The following is a 19026-nucleotide window of genomic DNA, read 5'->3' as shown; positions in this document are numbered from 1 at the left end:
AGTCATGTTGTGTGCTTGGCATAGAAGAGTTAAGGGAGTGATAGGCTTTAAAAACAGCATTTTTGAAAATATTTTATCATGTAGAAATGTGTTAGAAGTTCATGTTGGGAGCTGGCTGTTTCATGGTGTGATTTGAATTGAATCATGCAATAGTATAATGTGCTTTACATCCCTTTTCCCCTAATGTTGCCAGTATGGTTCAAATGTGTTGCCTTAGAGCAGGAAGCACTGCTCTCAAAGGTTAAGAAAGCCCAACCAACCAACCAAAACTCCACAAAAACATCCCCAAACCAGGATCCAGGCACCAGCAGTGACCCCAACCCATGACTGGGCCATGCCATTTCTCCCTCTACATTTTCCAAGTGTCCTTAAGGGTAGGAGAAGGCTAACTGGAATATTAAAAAAGGAATGATGCTAAAAACAAGAAGATAAATGATTGTGCTCAGCCTCCAGGTTTAACATATGCTGTGGAGAAGCAAATGGGATGTGGTGACAGCCCCACGTGCCCTGTAATGGATGGTAGTGTCAAAGGGGAGCTGCACACAGCCCAGCTCCACTGGAACCAGCTGAATTTGGGCACCAGGGAGGAAAGGGTGCCTCAGCCTCAATGAGGGCAACGTGATGGATGTGCCACGTACCAGCCAGAGCTGAAAGCTGAAATCTATCCAGGTGGTTTTGTGCAAAGAGATACAGGAACTCCTGCTCTGGGAGAGGTTGTGTCCTTGCTGAGGGGCAGGGGCTGAGTGAAGTGGATTTTTTGGTTTTGTTTGTGTTGTTAGTTGCTTTAAAGCCTCTTGAAAGCATTTTTAAGTATCACAGACTTACTGTGTGAGGAAGGAAGGAATTATGGGCTTTCACCCTAATGCTGAGACTTTTAGCTGTAGGATGTGATGCTTGCTCACCACTCTCTGTCTTTTTGGGGATTAATGACTGAAGAAATGAATCTTTGTGGTTGGAAGGAAAAGCTTTGGGTTTCCTCCCTCTGTGAGTTGAGAGGCAGCTCTTGAAACCTTTTGCATACCTGACTCCAAAAAAATACCCAGTGCCCACAGAAAATAGTCCCAAACATTTTGAGGGAATTGGCTTAGAGAAACACAATTCCTCTGAAAGGGTTAATCTTCCCCATGGAGTTTGCACAACCCTCTGGTCTCCACTGAGTGTGTAGCCCTGCTTTTGGTTTTCTCCTGTTCCTCCATGGTGCCTGCTCAGCCTGGAGGATGCTCTGTTCTGGGTGAGGAGGGGAAGCAGGGCTGATGGAAAAGGGTTTGTCCGTCTATTAATGTCTGATGGTCTCGTGTTACTGAGGTCACTTTTGCCACCATGGCTCCCCAAAGCTGCTGTCTGCTCTGGATTTGGGCTGCTCTTGAGGAACCCTTGCTCCTGTGCTGTCCAGCCTGCAGCTGTGCATCCTGGAGCAGGGCTCCTGTGCAGAGCATGGAGGGACAACCCCTGTGAGGCTGATCCTGCTCCATCCCAGCTGGGGCAGCCCTGAGGGGCCTGCCAGGATCCCACCTGGATGTGTGAACACCTTCAGAGGCCTTTCCCTTTCCAGAGTGACACCAGAGCTGTTTGCACAAGCAGGGCAGCATTTGCACATCAGACTCCATCTGAGTGTATTCATTGCTGGGAGTGGGGTCACTGGGAATGGAGACTAATGCTGGCTTTCCTCTGGGAATGGGCAGTTATTTCACATCCATTAGCTTGCTGCTGGCACAGGTACAGCTTGGCAGGAATGCTGCCAGAGCAGCAGTAGAGCCTGCAGGATGGCCAGGGCACCATCCCAGGCCCTGGACATAAAGCAAATGCTTCCTCAGAGAACTGGAAGCTCTTCAGGCTTGGTTTCCTTCACCTTCTGAAGCCCAGTTTTAGCTTGGGTTGTTGCTGGTTCTTAATGGATGTTTCTACATCTAACAAATTCCTGGTGCAGTAATTAGTTTTTCAATACCAAAGCATTTAAGTGTCTTAATTTTTACACTAATGAGCTGGGATTCCCCATGGGTTGTCTCACAAGCTGTTTCAGCATCACAGAACTTCTCTGTGCCAAATATCACTGGTATCTTCTGGGAAGAAGGAGTTTCTGTGACCCCTCTGTGCCATTAAGCTGGTTGCTCTCTGCCTGTGTCAAGGGTGACTTTGACAATCCAAATTATTCCAGGCAGCAGAGCTGCTCACTGATCTTTCAAATGAACAGATTTCTGCTCACTTCCAACCTCAACCAGCTGAAGCTGCTCCTTCTCCCTGGTCTGATTTATTCAGCAGCTTCAGGGTGGCTTGGGACCAGCAATAAAAGCAGATGTTGCTGGGGCACAACCCATCTCTTGTGTGCAATATTGGGAGGAATGTTGCTGGCACCTTTGTGCCAGTGCTCACAGGGACCTGAGGGTAGCATTCAGGTAAAATCAGCATTGGTAGAATCTCCCTTTCCCCAAAATCCAGACAGCAGGACAGGCTGCTGCCGGCTCAGCTGCAAGCACCCCAAAATCTGCTCAAGGCAGCAGCAGAGGCTGTGTCTCTCTGCCAGCATGTTAATGAGACAATTGACTACACTTTGCTAAATATTTACAGCATATTTACACCTGAATTTGAGCAATAAATCCTCTCACCCACAGCTTTGGGCTGTGGAAATGGTGCAACATACTGAAACAGAATAATCCCAAGAATTCCTAGATGCCAGTTTTACCCAGCAAACACAGTTCCTCTGCTGCTGAGCTGTGGTCTCCAACAATGCAACTGTTGGAAGATTTAACAGGGAGACAAGCAGATGATTTAGCTGTTTGTCTGTGGTAGATGAAGAGGAAATCAGGCTGGAGTGGAGTGCAGGTAGCACCTAGAGAATGTGAAGGAAAGCAGGGATTTCCATGGCTGAGAGGGGATTTTTGAGGATGTTTCATTTTGATGTGCGCTGCCAAGGGGGACAGGGGAACAGCGCCTGTGCCTGGATGACAGAGGTGAAAATGATGAGAAGCAGGGCAATGGTGCTGTGAGGGGCCATCAGGAGCAGGTAATGCGGCATCCTGAGTGCCAGGAGCAGGAAATCTGGAGTTGGCTGCAGGACATCTCCCATGGAACCCTGCAGAGGTGTCAGGTGTGCTGAGCACAGCCCATGGAGGCAGGGGGGTACCAAAGGCTGCTCCTGGCAGCCCAGCCCAGACTGGTTCTCACGGTGCAGGAACCTCACAGCTCTAGAAAACACAGGAATGACTCTGGATCTACCTTTGAGATTGTGTGTTTTGTAGAAAGTTTTTGTTTTTGCTGCTTTCATAAAAACATCGTTACCCTCACATACATTTTTGGACTGAACACGTCCATGGATGTTTCTACATCTAACAAATTCCTGGTGCAGTAATTAGTTTTTTAATACCAAAGCATTTAAGTGTCTTAATTTTTACACTAATGAGCTGGCCAGTTGCTGTTGTTGCAGTGGTGGACCTGCAGCAGGTAATTCTCACTGTTTGCAATGAACAAGTCTGGGCTGCATTTTCTTATTAAAAAAAATGATGCTTGTGCACTCCATGAGTGTAAACCTAATGATAAAAACAGTGGGAACCAATCTGGAGGTGGTTTGCAATAAAGAGCACAGTACACACTGTCCCAGCCTAGAGCCTTAATTACTTTGAACAGCAACTAACTGCAAATTTCCCTCCCAGGTTAAGGAAAGAGAAGTGCCAACCATTTCAGCTCCTTGCAGACACACAGTGTCCCCTTCTTTAGCTAAATGCACTAAACTGAGGAATCTGATATTCTCATCCTGAGTAAATGCTTACTGCCAAGAATATGCAGAGTGAGATTCACAGGATGTTCTCATTAAAATCTAGATCCTTGTAAACAGCAAAAGCCAAGGGGGAAAAAAAAATATAGGGCTTGAATTTACAAATGAAATCATATTTCTTGCATAATTAAGAAGAAATTGTGAAATCTGCCCGGGCATGGGAAGCACTGCAGTTTGCTGCACATGCAGCTGGCTGCCCAGGGCCCTGCCAGGGCTCCCAACTTGTTTATCCTAAGCAAAAAGCATTGCAAGGGGAGGAGGCCAAGCCCCAGCACCAGCAGTCTTCTCTTGTGGTCATCTGTGTTGAATTGGAAAAGCATGAGAGGTTTGAAGCCCATCAGCCCCTTAGCAGGAGTTAGGTCTTTTTTTGTAATGTCTGAATAAGTAACACAGGTAGGAATTAAACAAAACCAAAATGAAACATGGAGAAATGAGAAAAACTGTCTCAGCTTACTGCACTAAAATGAAGCTGGAGAGAACTCTCTCCTTCTCACCCATCCTTTCCTGTTTCTTCCTTTGTGCCCCTGGTTCCCCTCAGGCTGTATCTGGTAGAGGTTCCCACCAGACAGCATTAATTAAAGAGCACCTCTCTCTCCAGAGCCCTTACACTCCTCTCTTGGGTCCATCCAGGCAGATTCAATTTTTCACCTTGAAACTTCTTTTACTTCTTCTTAATCTATGTGACTGCCTGGCTGTGCTTCTTAATTAGATGAGTTTTATTCTTTTAAATCTCATCCAGAAATACAATTTTATCAATTCTGCAGAGGTTCAGAGAAATATGAATGGCAGCTTCTTCCTATTCCATGATTTCCCAGCAGCTGCCACCAAGGGCTTGTGCAGTGATGGAGTTTATGAAGCCAGGAGGGAAAGCTGTTCTGCAGTTAAACAGGAGATGCTGTGGTTGTGTCACAATCTGTCAGCTGTCATGAAGATACAGCTAAGAAAGCAGCAAGGGTGGAACTTGGAGCACCTGGAGTGTTCTTTGTCCTGCAGAAACACTCCCTGGCCTCAGTGAGCTGAGGTTGGGGCTCAGCAGTGGTGGATGAATGTGACAGTGGCCATGGGGGGCTCAGTGAGGTGTGCTGGCCCTGTGGGCTCAGAAATCCTACGGGATTCCTTAAGTTAACTCCTGAACTCCTCCTGAAGGTCCTGCCCATGGCAGCAGGAGAGGCTCAGCCCTCCTGAGCCCAGCTGTGGATGGTCCTGCCATGGATCAGCTGGGCTGGTATGGAGGGAAGGCCAAAGAGAGCACTGAGATAATCCTGCCAGACTGAGCAGTTCCTGCTTAGCCACTGGTGTCCGGTGTCTTGGAGTTCAGAGCAAAGCCATCTTTGCCTTGTCTCACGCAGAGACCCTCAGCTGGATCAGGGGTGTAAATTTTGGGTGTCAATAGACACTCCTGAAACACCTTCTTAGAAAAACCAAACCCAGGAAAGCTCCCAGAAGTGCTGTCAGAGCCAAGCTGTGTCTCCTGTCCTGAAGGTGAGATTAAAAAAGTGAATTTCAGCTCCAGTGTTTCCCTTGCAAGGTGTCAGGTGTGGGATTTGGGATTTGTTTCCTTTCTGGGACATCCCAGGAGCTGCCACAGACACTGAGGCCTCCTGAGGGGCCCAGTTCGCCCTGGGACACTCTGGGCTCCTTGCACCTGATCTTCTGAAGTGCTCCTCTAATTAAATTTAAGATCCAATTATTTAAAAGGTCTGTGCATGCCAAAAGTTTGATATTAGTGTGACTTGGGAGCCTGCAATTCAGCACTCTAGCATAGACAATGGCCCAGGAGCTCCTGTGGCTGCTGGTCTGCATCAGCAGTGGCTGCCTCTAAAATGTGTCTGTACCTGACACCCTGAGCTCACTCATCTTCCAGCCTTGGAGGCTGGAACTGGGTGTCCCTCTCCAAATCCCATTAATATCCCCACCACCAGGCAGCTCTCACCTCCAGCTTAGCAGCAGTTATGGTTTTTAGCAGTCAGATTTGCTGTTTTCAAGCATGGAGCCAGAAGGAAGCTGGAGAATGCAGTTAATTTTAATGGACCAGTTCACTTAGAAAATCCTCTGCTAATTCCTGCTGTTTTCCAAGCTGCTAAAAAATTTAAGAAGACAATAATGTATGTCACTGTAGACAAGTAAAATAGCACAGTTACTTGTGTTTTAATTTTTTTAACCTCCTTTGTCTTGCAAACTTGCTAGAAGGTTGAAAACTAGGATGTAAAGAGAATAATTAAGAATAATAAGAGGTAGGATTTGTGTCAGAATGGTTTTAGAGTGGGATAAATCAAATGTCTGCATGTAGGAGCATGCAGACCATTTACTTTTTGCTTGTCTAGGACCAGCCTGAGCCTGTGTTGTTTCCCTGAGACAACCTCCAGGTACAAGAAGTACAGCACTGTGGCTGTACCTGTCTTTTGTGCAAGCCAGCTCCAGCTGGGATGTGGAGGCAAAAGGAAAATATTGTTTCACCTGGCTTCTCCAGTAAATCTGTCTCCTGGATGTGACTGGAAATCTGATGGTGCACTTCAATTATTCAGCTAATTGGGAGACGAGTTAATTTTTGTGTCAAGCTGTGCAAATAAGTCAATGGGTTTAAAATCCTCCCAGCCCAATACAAGTCTTTTTGACATGCCTCTGAAAGCCCTTTCCTTTTTATGCTTTCCTCTATACTAAAAGAGAGGTTAATATTATTTATTTTTTCCAGAAAGAAAGAAACATAATATCAAGTGTTTTGAAAGCTGTGACCTGGAGGCTTTCATTGTGCTGTGCAGTCAAGGGCAAGGCTCATATTCAGAATTGCAGAGAGACAGACAACAACATGGATCAACATTATTAAAATTATTCAGTGAAAGAGAGAGAAAAAAAAACAACAACCACACCAATACCCCAGACATCAAATATTTACTGGTAAGTGCAGTGAAACAGGTATAAAGAGGTGGTTGTGTTCTGAGTTTTAAAGACCAAATTACCTTCCCAGCAAAAGGGTTGCTGAGTGAGGTTTCCATCCCACCAGCAGCTGTGGCTTTTCTGTGAAATAATGGGGCAATTATGCCTTGTTGACCTCAGGAGTGTTTGTAGGGAACAGGAGGAGAAGCAGGAGCTGGTCAGGGCACACTGGCACACAGAAGAGGAGCATCACCCACCAGCAGCAGCTCCACTCTGTCTCTGGGACAGCAAAGATGAATTTTAGTTTGTTTTCTTTTTTTTCCTTGCAGATAATGTCCCGTGCTGCTCTGGCTCTGGCTGCTGGAACAGTTCAGTCCCACATCAGCTTTGCCTGGTGCCAAAAGGGTGAGTGAGTGCCCAGGCTGAGCAGGGGACAGGGAGGCAGCTGATGTCCTGATGTCCCCATGCTGAGGAGCTGGGTGCTGCCTAATCTCCCTTCCCCAGCTCAAAGGGCAGCCTAAGGTGGGAGCACTGCAGCAGCACAGATGGGCTGAGCTGCAGAAGGGAGCAGAGCACTTCCCCAGATTTTCCCTCCAGTGCCTGAGCTTCTGAGGCTAATGAAGCTTTAAGGGATAATGTGAATTGCTGCATAAATTGATATCCTTTGCTAATTGCATCAGCATTTTGCTTTGATGATATTCTAGTATAAGGTGCCAAGAAACTAATAACATACAACAGCAATAGCTATCTTACAAAAAACAAAAGTTGATGATTGACTGATTGATTGATTGATTGAGCATCTGATGATTCATGGAGCTGTGAGTCAGGTCACCAGGAAAGGTTTTGAAAAGTTCAATGGAAAAGTATTTCAACATAGTAAAGGATCATCACTTTAAAAAAAACAACCCCCAAACACTGTCAGAATATGATTCAGGCTACTCAGAGGAAGGTCACCTTGTTCTGCTAGCTGAGATGAGACTTTTCACCACCCACAAGTTGCTTCAATCCTCTCTTGCTTTTCCCCCTCTCTGACTGCCAGCCAGTCATCTTGGCCCAGCTGCAGGAAATCAGGTGGCCAGAAAACCCTGCTGAAGGTCTCCAGAGTCAAATGAGTCCCAGGCCAGGGCTGCTGTGAATACCTCACCAGCGTTTTCATGGCCAAATTGGACAGAGACACACTGGCTCCCTTTAGCTCAGGGTCTGACAGAAGGAAAAGCCCTGGTACTCCTGCACTCTGCTGCCTCTGTGTCAGATGGTTGATGGCAAACAAATTGTTATTACCTTGGCAGTTGGTTGGAAAGAGAAACTCATTCACTCCATCTTTTTAAGGACATTAAAAAGCTCATTGAAGTGGTGCCATTCCCTGAGAGCCAGGGGCTATGTCCTGCATGGCTGTGACCTCATTGCTGCTCCTGGCCAGCCTGTTCATCCTTATTTTGGACACTTCTGCCTCGACCTTGTGGCAACCTCCTCTCACTGCTGTGGTGTTGACAAATGCATTTCATGTCTCCAACTTCTGTGCTCCCTCCCCATCTCCACTGTGTGAACCAGAGGTGTTTGCAGGGACAGCAGGGTCACAACGGTGGCACCAAAGCCAAGAGCTGAGTTTGCTGTCCTGCTGAAGGCAAGGATTCCATGCCTTTATTTTCTTGGGTGTAGATAGTGATGGAAGCTGTTTGTGATGGCTGTGAGGAAGTGGCTGGCTGGCCATGGTGTGGCAGGTGGGAGCTCAGCCAGCAGGGCAGGGACAAACCCAAACATCCCAAACCCAAACATCCTGACAGATCCTGGGAACACAAAACTCCTGTAAACCATGGACAGAAGCACTGCTGCCTCATGAAAAGATATAAAGTTTGAATGAGGAGAGAGTAGAGGTGAGCTCAAAGGTGCAGGGCCATGGAATGGTGTTTGGGGATGTGCACATACCCACCTCCTTGTCAGGGGTTAATCACACCTCAGTGGTCGACAAAAATCATCCAAGTTGCATGAAAGCATTGCTAATTTCCAAATGGAGGAAGAACTGAAGAATTCCATTGAAACCACCTGGGTATCCACCAGGATTTCCCCACCATTCAGCTCCTGCCCCTCTGCTTCACCTGCATGATTTTTATTCCCATGTATTCCTTTTTTCATTGACACCAAGCATGTCACTGGAAAGTCTTATTGAATAATATAGAAATGTCTACAGGAAAATACATTGCTAAAGAGATTTCTGCATGCAAATAATTTCAAGCCAATCTAATTTATTTCTGAGATGGAGCTACATATGCATAGATCTGTGTTTATCCTCACAGGACTTTAGATGTTGTGCCTGTGCCATTTCTTTAAACCAGTGGAGGAAATACAGGCTAAAAAAATTTATGTATTAAAATGGGAAGGATGAGAAGAACTCTCACGATCTCAGCTCTGCATCCCTGAAAGCTATCCAGAAAAAATGTATGGGTATTTTATCCAGGTGCTCAGGCTGATTGTAGTGGAAGAAGTCAGTCCTCACTTGGATAAAGGATAAGATGATTAAACTAAGGATAAAATGATTAAGTTTATTTGAAGTTTCTGTGGTCATGGGCAGCAGTGTCTAAATCACACCAACAATTGCTATTAAGTCCTGCCAACATGAAGAATTTCTTGTTTAATCTGATTCCACTTTTCACATTAATTTAGCTAAATGAATGCAAGTCACAGTGTATTGAGAGAGTGGCTTATTTTAATTAATCTTAAACCAGTTCCAGGTCAAATGCAATAACTAGGAAGAAGTGACTAAAACTGATATAAGTGTGTCTGTATAGGGATTTCTCTGTTTAATTAAATGGAGTTTAAGTCTTGCTTTTATATAAAATGATGCAACTTTCATGTGCAAAGATTTGGAACAGTTAAGCACCCTTAAAAATTTAATTCTAAAAAGTTACAAATTAATAAAATAATCAGAGATGCCAGCAGGAAAAACATACGAGAGAGATCCAGGACATAATTTGCATTACTCTGTTGGTTTAACCATTGGATTTCCCTGTCCCTGCTGGCCCTGCAAGCTGTGGCCCTGTGCAGCTGCACGAGGTAGGTGTGAAGCAGCTGAAATCTGGTCTTGAGCTCCTCCTTTCCTGCACATTCCTGACACATAATGAATTTCTCTTGCTTTTTAAGCAGGGTGATGAAAGCAGTGGCACTGCAGCACTTGGGCTTGGTCCAGCTGGGGGCTGAGGCTGAGGTAAGTGTGGAGCTCTGATGGATCATTTGCTGATTCAGGATGGGGGCTCTGTGCCACAATTCCCAAATGGGTGGATCCCAGACCTTGTTCCCCCACAGCCAATTATACAGCTCTTATCAATTTTATGCTTTGTTGGGTATTTTTAAACCAGCCCAAAGGAGCTGTGTAAGTATGGAAAATAATTGCTAACAGCACCGTTCATAACTCTTCCTCTGCTCCCAGTTTATGCCTCCACACTTGATGTTACCCATTATGCAGAGATCAATGTGTCAAAATGAGGTAGATTTACAGTGAAGATAATTCTGCTTCTGAGTTTGAAAAAAAAAGAGTGTGATATTTTCACTGAGTTAATCAAAGGAATTCAAAGGGGGTTTAAATCTTCCAATTTTCCATGGCTCATGGAGGAGATGAAAAGGGTTTGACCTCTAGTAAACCATCTGAATTCATGTGGTGGCTCTGTAGATAAATAAAATGTCCACCCAGGCAGAATATTGATTACTTAGGTGCCATTTGCTGAATCCCAAACAGGACCATCAAACACAACAGCAAGGAAGTGTCATAAAATACATCAGGGCATCCCAAGTGTTGGGCTTAATGCAGAAAGACAAGTTAAATAAGTGGTATTGCACTAACAGGGCTGAGGACTGGCAAGATGCATTGTTCCAGTGCATTATTCACGGCGCTGGCAGGAGCCCCACTCACACTGGCACCTGCTTTAGGGGCAGCTTGATAAAGGCACTGAGGTTGGCACAGCAAATTTGGCCTCCAAATGCTCTCACTGAGACAGGAGGTTTGGACAGGTGATTTACCAGAGCGGGAATTACCCATTTGTGCCATTTGCAGCTGAATTTTTTAAAGTGTTGGTTGTGGATCAGAGCTCACAGGCTGATGAGGTGACCAACTGGGGACACTGGAAGTGTCACTGCTGGGGACAGTGGCCACTCTCACACAATGGTGGGATCAGCACACAGAGAGGATCCATCACCACTCTAGACATTAAGAATGAAAGAATTGGGATTTTTCCCCTCCTAAGGGACCAAAACCTTGGATGGATATACCCACCTGATTTAAACAAAAAACCCACAAAAAAATCAAACCAAACAAAAAAACCCCCCCAACAACAGCAACAAAAAACAAAACAAAACAAAACAAAAAAACCCAACCAACCCCAAAAAAACCCCAAAAAACCCCCCAAAAAACCCAAACCAAACAAAAAAAATTCCACCCCCCCCAAAAAAAACCAACAAAAAAAAAACCCCAAAAAACAAACAAAAAACCCCCGCAAAACAGAACCAAAACCAAATAAACAAACAAAAAAAGGGCAAATGTGGGGAGTTTGAGTAGTTGTCTGATTTCTGAGCAGAGACCTTGTGGCTCTGATCCTGTGAGGGATTATCACAAGAGGGCAGAGGGTACAGAATCACCCTCCCCACCTGTCAGGGATCTCTTCCATGCTGAGAAGTGGCGTGGGAAGTAAGAGAAGAGGATTATGGAAAATGTGGAATGAAAGATTCACTTCTTTTTGCCTTCCTTGTGGAAGTGAGCTCTGGTCAGTCCTTCTGGGTGTTACACTGGTTTTACTATCAGAAAAAACTGAACCAGTAGCACAGTACAAAGAGACAAAGTTACAGATATTCTCCATGAAAGAAATTAAAATAAGTAACTTTTATATATTTGTGCAAGAAGTCACCATGAAATGCATATCCTGTTTCACCTTCTTTCTACAGAAAATCCAAAACCTGCAATTAATTTCAAGTATAGCAGCACTGCTGGAAGAAGTGCTCATAAACCAAACCTCAGACTAACAATCTGGTTAGTAATATTTCCAAGTTGAGATAATTTTGGACTTGTCATCTTTGGCCAAAGTTCCAAGCCAGGCATATTTTCTTTTGTATTAAATATTTTATGTGTCATGAGGCAAAAATGAAAATAAGCCTGGACTTATTTCATAGAGCTATCTTCAGACAGAGCTGTAAGGACTGTTTGTTTGTTTGGCTTTTCTTGGATGACAGTGGACTTCAGATTGGAAGAATATGTGCAGAATAATCCTTTCAGCAGATGTGGGTATATCTCCAGTAATTCTTGTAGCAGGGTATGAAACTCTGGATCTGAGCAGAGCAATGGGGTGGGTCGGGGTCTGATGGGGCAATGGACACTTTCACCCTGCTATGAAATCCTGAAGGGGATGAATTCAGAAAGAGAGCACTATTTGCAGCAATTTGTGCCTTTCAGGGCTCATCCAAAGCCAGGCTGCCAGGGATCTGCTGAATTACTGCATGAGCTGAGGTCAGTGCCTCAGCTCCTTCTGAAGGGCTTTTTTATTGCTGGGTTTTGGTGTAAATGGGGGGAATGGACTTGCACAAACATCTCCTTGGACCCAAGGAAGCAGAACAACAGGAGAAGGGTGAGCTGGACGGAGAATCTGCCAGCCAAAGAGGAAACCTGCAGGTGTTATGGTTTGTGCTAGTGTTTGGCCATAGTGTTTTCATAGATATGAAAATATCTCTGTTAAAAACCCCAACAGTTGAAGACCAGGGTTTTTGAGAGAAAAAAACTCAAAAGAACTCTGTTCAATTCTGTTCAATTCACTATCTAAATATCTTAGAAGTCAGACTGTAGGTTCTATGTCTCATGAGCAGACACCTGTACTAGCACCAGCTGCTTGGTGTTAATGAGGGAGAGAAACACCAAAAGCAGAGAGGTGTTTTTATGCTTTGGCATGGGCTGTGCTGCTGCAGGGACCTGTTAGGGTTTGCACACAGCCCTTGCTCTGTACATCCTGTGTTTGAGCACATATCTGGGAGGTTTCCTGCATTTTAACTGGCACAGGTTTGGAATTTGGGGACACTGGAACAGGCTCCAGTGCTCACTGAGCTGGTGCTGGATTGCCAAAATCCCACCTCTGCCTGGGCTGATTTAACGTGATTTTGTGCCTGTGAGGTGAGAGATAAAGTGGATTTTCCTGGGGCTATGAGCACAATATCTAATCTCTATCCTCTGGATTTTGAATGGTGTGATTTCAGGTTAATAATTAACAGTGCAGGCTAATGGAAATAAATGTGTCAGCAGCACTGATTGCTGGGGCCCTTTGTTTTCTTATGGCTGCCCATGTTTTGGAAATGGAGGAATTCCCAGAAGTGGCTTTGCTGATTTGTTTGTATGTGGAGCCATTTGGGCCATCTCATCCCCAAATCTTCCCTTGTCCACTTTGATGCTCTGCTGGTGCTGCTCTCCCTCAGCTGCTTCTTTCCAGGCAGGAATATCAAACAGGGGGGATAATACAATTTTACAGATAAAAAGGTTGGATAATTAAACAGAGCTTCTATAAGTGCATTAAGGTTTAGCCTTATGCCTGGTTGGAGAAACTTGATTTTAAGATACCAGACTATCCTCCTGCCATAAAAAGACAAAAGTCATATCCATCCTAGAGATGGGAGACACAAAAGCGGGATTCTGTGTCACTTCTCCCTTCTCTGAGCTCAGTGTTCATTGTAACAGGGGGATAATTTTTTATTATTAATGATTACTTATTTTCCTCTTCTTTTCTTATGGTCCTGGCTGGGCACAGACTACGAAGGAAATAAAATCCTGGTGACATCTAGTGGCAGCTGGGGCTTCTCTGAGGCATTAGAGGTGAGAGTGCCTCTGCTCTGGGCATTTCAGCAGGCTGTGCACACAACAGAGATGGAAATGAACCTTTCAAGACCAACAGACTCCCACAACCTGATTTTAGAGACCTCCCCATCTTGCTCAAGGACAATATTGCTGGAATTGCTTTGATTTGTGCAGCAGCCTAAGCAGTCCTGTCCCACCTTCCTGGTCACACCCAGCACCTGTGATGCTTTGGAGGCACCAGAAATGGGTGATGTCACCAAAGTAAATAAATCCAGATTTCCTTTAGAACAGTCCCTGATGTCCCACTGCCTGGCTGTGTGCTCCAATGTGTCACAGGAAAATTGGTTTGCAGATGCCTGGTGAGAGAAATTTGGGCCAATTACAGAAATATTTTGAAAAGCCAATTTGCAAGGAACACAACGTGGCACTATGTGTTAATTAGCAAATCCAAAAGGAAATACTGAATGAAGCTGGGAGATTTGGGGTGGGTGGTAGAACACAGGCTGCTTTCATGCCAAGGAAAGCTGGTGCTTAGACAAGGAACATTGATGTGATTTGAGTTTGGACACGAAGTTCGGGCAGCCTGCAAGACTGCAAGAACAGGCTCCTGCCAGTGTGCATCAGCAGTTGGAGGTGAGTGTGGCTGGGGAGAGGCTTGGAAAACAACAACTGCAGAAAGGAAGCAACACCTGTGTGCTGCAGGGCTCCTGGCAGCTGTTTCCCCCAGGGCAGCCTCAGGGAAGGGTTACCCTCATTAAGGCAGAGCACAGATGCCAGCTTGGTCTTTTCCCATTGCTCTGTGCCTGGAATGGGGAAAACAAGCTTTGATTTTGTGATGAATGAGTGAAATTGTATTTGGGTTGTGCTCGAACAAATCAGCAGTAATTTCAGAGTGCCTGAGCCAGGGACAAGGCTGGCACGTGGGGCAGCACTGTGTTTCTGTGTGTTGCTGCTGTTTCTGTGTGATTCTGCTCTCTCAGGCAGCCACAGCCACAGCCTGGCATGAGCTGGGCACTGCCTCACCCAGCCAGGACTGTCAGATCCAAACACAGAATCAGCACACACACACACACACACACACACACCCAGTTTCAATGAAATAAAAAATACCAGAGGTGCACAGCCAGGCAGTTCATCCCCTCCCACTCACCATCTGCCCCTGCAGTCCCACATCTCCCCTGGTCATGCAGCTGGCCTGGCTGCTGCTGTGGGCAGCTGGGCAGAAGCCTGCACGTGTCCTGCACTCATGGCTTGCTGGGGAGGTTTGAAGGAGAGAAATTACAAGGGAAACTGAGGCTCTTGATGGTGCAGTTGAGAGGTTTCAGCATGGCCAGTCAACACAGCACGTGTCCAACTAGGAGTGGGGGTGGCCCATCATGTATAATTCATCAGGAAATGAGAGCTGCAATTATGATGTGTTTGCACAGCAATGTGCCTGTAATTACTGGATATATTTACACCCATTACAGCTCAGTACAGAGAAAATGAACCCCTTCCCCTTTCGTGCTGCAGTGATTCGAATCCTCAGAGTAGTCAGGGCTCAGACCACCAGCACCCTCCTAGGAGGAAAAAGCAAGCAGTCTCCTTTTTAACAGGAACCCAGGTTAAAAATGATTATTGGGTACCAATCAGGCTGCAGGTAAGATGTGGGAATACAAGAACCCTACAAATAAAGAGGCAGAAAGAAAACCCCTGGAGGGAGCAGGCTGCAGAGCTGGGAATGCAGCACATCCCAGGCTCCAGATGGGGCTGCAGAAGGCTCCTGTCTGCCTTCCCTGGCTCTGTGCTGCAGGATGGGAGTGGCACTCCCATGGGAACCTGTCTCCTTCCCCTGCTGCACCCCAGGTGAGAGCTGAACCCTGTGCAGGTGAGCCTGGGCTGCACAGAACCTTCAGTAACTCAGATCTGTTAGTGGGGACTCTTACTTCACTCAAGGCCACGTGCATAAAGTGCCAGCCAGAGTGAATTGTGGAGGCAAGGTCTGACCATGGATAAATGTTTCCAGACTGGGGATTCACTTTTGTTTATAAACACCTAATGATATTTTTGCATTCAAGTCCAATTTGCAAAATGGAGTTGAGAGCAGAGCTCCCTGCAAACCCCAACCTCGGGGCTTGTCTGCAGGAGGAACTCTACCTGCACTTCTCCTGTAGTCAAAATGTAAGTGAATTAAAATAAATCCAATTATGGCCATGTTTTCTCTGATGGAGCACATCCACACAGGCTCACCATCTGCTTTAACTAATCTCTGCTCTGAATTCATAGCCCTGTGTTGTTCAAGTTAGTCTTCTGGGGTATTTTTGGGTAAACAAAGATTAAATCTGTTCAAAAATATGATTTACAGCAATGTTTATGCAAGGGTGTTCTACATAACTTCAGTCTTGTTTTGAGCTGTTTTCCATGCAATATTAATCTGTTTTGCAACTGATGAAATGAAATGTGTGCTAACTCTTAATGTGCAATCCCTCACCTTGGACTGACAATGGTTTATGCTGGCTTTTGTTGAAAGGGTTCCTGATTGAGTTGAATTATGTTGAAGGAAGTCAATGGCCTGGAGAGCCATTCTATGTTTAGGAGTTGCCTGTGTTTAAATGGGGCTTAAAGTTGTCACACCTGTAACTGAACTGTTTCACTGCATTTTATGTATGCACAATCAGGTTCCAGGTAATCTATGGTCCTTCAGGATGAGTCAGAAAGTGCATGCAATTCCTTAAGAGGAGCCTGCTGTATATATGAAAGCAGATTCAAGATGTTATTTTCATTACTTACTTGCTTTAGACCTTTGTTTTCTCTCTCCCTCCTTACATTTTTTACCCGTTGTTTCCAGGAAAGACCTTCCAGTTCCTGGCAGAGGGACACCATGAGAGCTGGCATGATTTCACGTGCCCACCACAGACATGGACCTTCAGGACCCTGAGTGTGACCAGAGTTGTGTGCAAATCCCAATCCCACTCCTCCTGCCCCAGGTAAACCACCAGTGGCTCTATATCAGCTTTTTCCCAGGGCTAATGAGTCTCCAATTAACAATTTCTTCTGTCTGTTGGGCACCAATCTAACAGAGATGTGGTTACAATATCTAACAAGGCTCCAAGTCATGTTGATAAGTGAGATCTGTTTATGGGTACTATAATTTCATTCAAGGCCTGTTGCATAAAGTGCCAGTCAGAATGAATTAAGCACAAAAATCCTAATGTTTGCCTAAATTCAGTGGCAAAACTTTTAATATTCTCTTTACCTCTGAATTTGTCTGTTGCTGTTACTCATCAAAATGTGGTGGTGTGCTGTTGAGTGGAGGAGAGCTTCTAAAGAGGGGACTGTGCCACTTCAACTAATTAACAGAACCCAAAGGAAATTTAGGACTTTTTATGCTGTGGCTGACACAGAAGACAAAAGATGTTTGACAAATCTCCTCTGGTGGCTCCAGAGAGAAATAAAATGCTGGTCCAGAAGCATTATTGCTCATGAGTCCTGGATGGCTCATCAAAACTGAGGTGGTGTTGGTACCAGTGGTATCAGGCAGCCAAAATGTTGGGGTTACTGGAGGTGGGCAGGCCATGGAATTTGGGTGGAAGTAGCAGAAGGTGCCTTTATTTGTGGTGTTTCCCCTTGCCCAGGCAGCTCACCCCAGGAGCCTTTAAAATCCTGTTGTCACCCTGGCAGAAGGTGACAAAGTCAACGTGGATGAGTTCAAAGGGCAAGAAGTTGTTTCAGAAATCTGGTTTGTACCCACACACATCCCTCTCACACCACCCTGACTCCCTGTGTTACTCCTTCACAGAAAATTCCTTTTCCTGGCTCTGAAGCTCTCCTGGAGGTGCCCAGGCCCTGCCACTGTGTCCCATGGCACTGCAGGGACAGGGACACCCCCTTGGTCCTTTCTCCCTGCTCACCAAAAGGTGCCAGCAAAGAGCTTTGGTTCCTCGGGCTCGGCTGCCAGTGCTGCACACCCGGGAGCTGATTTTCCTTGAAAGGTCTGATTTTGGCATATTCCCCAGTGGGACTGGAGTGCAGAGTGAAGCCTTATTCTGCTGATCTGGATAATGTCATCAGATGGAGAAAAATGATTTTTAAGCAGGCATTTTCACTAATTTTAATGGTGGATTTTTTTCCAATTAAAGGGAAAAAAAAGATAAATCCCATGTGCGCCCATGCAGGAGTGTGGTCTATAATATTTAAATTGCCATATCCCAAGGGCTGAGTACAATGGAGAAATCAACAATTCAGGAAATAGGGAGTGTGGATTTGCATTGGCCTTGAAGAAATGTATTCTGTAACATCTTTTAAGATAAGTAAAAGAGGCAAGATGCTTCTATAGAGTTTTCTGAGTTCTAAAACTTGTGGTTTTACCTGAAGTTACTGTAGGAATGGGATGATTGGATGGAAAAGAGGAGATGGGAGTGCTTAGATGATGGTGAGGGAACCTGGGCTCTGTGTTTGAGAGAGAAGTGAGGTGATTATTGAGGAAAAACAACAACATTTTAAGGGCATTTGGTCATTAAAGCTACAGGGAAATCTGCAGAAGAGCCCTACAAATGTCCCAGCCCCAGTGACCCACACACAGCCAGAGCTCTGCAGGGCTGCACACACCTGAGGGATCCAATAAATCACACAAAATTAACAATAACTCACAAAATTAACAGGAATTTCAGGTGTTGAGCTACACATGACACATGCACACACACATGTGTGAGTGTTTGGCCCCAAAGCTGCCTGGTTTTGTGTTATTCACACACCAGAACCAACAAAAAACTCAAAAAACCTGCCCCAAAAAACTCAGCCAAAGCTGGTTCTCAGCCCTCTGTCAGGACAGAAGCTGGGTAATTTTCTGATCACTAAAAAATTCTCCAGAAGCATTTTAAAGCAAGCTCTCTTTAAAGCCCAGGGATCACAAAGATTCAGCAGGGCTGGACTGCAGACAGAATAAAATCACAGTGACATCTAGTGATCACTGTTGTTTCACAAAGGGGTTACCAGTGGAAACAATAAACATTCATTTAAAAAAATTTTAAAAAATCAGCATTTTAAGCACTTAGCACAAAAAATCAGAAGCCAGGGAAAGAGGTGGGCTAGGAATGAGGGTAAATTATGTGACTTAAAGTGCTGCAGGGCTGACAGAGAGCACAGTGCCACAGCTGTGCAAGGGCTGGGGGATGATTTCTGCAGGGATCTTTCCTGGCTCTGCATTTCTCCCTGTTTCAGCAGAGTTTGCTGATGGTACTAAATTGCAGCACGTTCATATAAAAGAAACTTGACGTTTTGGAGCCTGGGAATAGAACTAATAAAATGATGTGCAGCTTTGGAAGTGTGAGCTGGTCCCCAGGGAGGGGAGAGCAAAATGAACCTTGTTTCGTGGCTGGAATATGTGGTGTGGCAGCAGCTCTGCCTCAGTGCCAGGCACACACAGGGAAAAGGCAAATAAAGAGGAAATGCCAGCTGGGCAGCAGAGCTGCAATTCAGGTTTGCATCTTGAACCAAAGAGGGATTTGGGTTTGTGCTTGGCAGCAGGAGGAACTAACTGGTTTTGTGATGTTGATTGAGTGTTTTCCACTCCAGGTTAGTGATGGCA

This window comes from Melozone crissalis, unplaced genomic scaffold (assembly GCF_028551555.1).
Source record: "Melozone crissalis strain CALT ecotype California unplaced genomic scaffold, PUWL_Pcris_2 ptg000007l_1, whole genome shotgun sequence".
NCBI classification, from domain to species: domain Eukaryota; kingdom Metazoa; phylum Chordata; class Aves; order Passeriformes; family Passerellidae; genus Melozone; species Melozone crissalis.
The sequence above is the reverse complement of the archived record's forward strand: the minus strand, read 5'-3'. Positions refer to the sequence as shown.